We start from the raw sequence: 755 nt of genomic DNA, 5'->3' as shown, positions 1-755 counted from the left end.
CGCCTCCGCAGACACATTCCGCCACGGACCTTCTGATAGCTCCACCTACATTATTAAATTATTCAATTATTTATTGATATTGGGACGTAAACAACGAAAACAGAGCGAAGTGGAAGACACTAATTTTATTAAGAACTAGATTTTAGAAAGAGAGAGATTGAGGTTGTCTCTATGTCTATATTTAAACATCTATTTAAAAAGTAATTCAAAGATCACAAGTACATACGAAAATCCTGTTCCATTTTAACACATACAATACTAGATGTAAATGTAAAGAGAATTATTATTTAGTTTTTAACTACAGAAAAATATATTTTACCTTTCCAGATTCGATTCTTGCTAAAATAGCTTCAGGGGTATCATCGCCCGTGGAAGCAAATGGTGTCCGGCCGGACAGCATTATGTACGCCAGCACACCTGTAATCATTAAAACTATATTATTTAATGTGTTTTAAGATTGAAGAAAATACAAAGACAATAATAATTGAAATTTCGTTCTTTTTTTAAATCCTCAATCTTTCAAAGCAGACATCAAACAAGACAAAAAGCATTGAAAGGTCAGCTTGGTCTCGTGTTATCGTGAATTTCACTAGCTAAAAGCTTGTAAAATATATCTCTCACTTTAAAGAGGGACCATAATGTGTTTTAGCAGTGGAACCCGAGTTCTAAAATGTAGTATGTATGTATTGTGTCGCATACCCAGACTCCATATGTCGCAGGCGGCGTCGTAGCCGGCGCGCTTGAGCACCTCGGGC

The 755-nt window shown here is 36.0% G+C and overlaps 1 long non-coding RNA gene across 1 annotated transcript; it reads right to left on the bottom strand.

Moving 5' to 3' along the window:
- LOC106104936 lies at positions 1–755 on the bottom strand. Its single transcript, XR_001225703.1, has 3 exons — positions 700–755; positions 320–417; positions 1–45 (listed from the first exon to the last, which is right to left on the bottom strand). It is a non-coding gene; the product is annotated as an uncharacterized LOC106104936 (long non-coding RNA).

The sequence above is a fragment of the Papilio polytes genome, unplaced genomic scaffold (assembly GCF_000836215.1).
Source record: "Papilio polytes unplaced genomic scaffold, Ppol_1.0 DF823393.1, whole genome shotgun sequence".
NCBI lineage: Eukaryota > Metazoa > Arthropoda > Insecta > Lepidoptera > Papilionidae > Papilio > Papilio polytes.
This window is presented reverse-complemented; position numbering and strand designations above follow the sequence as displayed.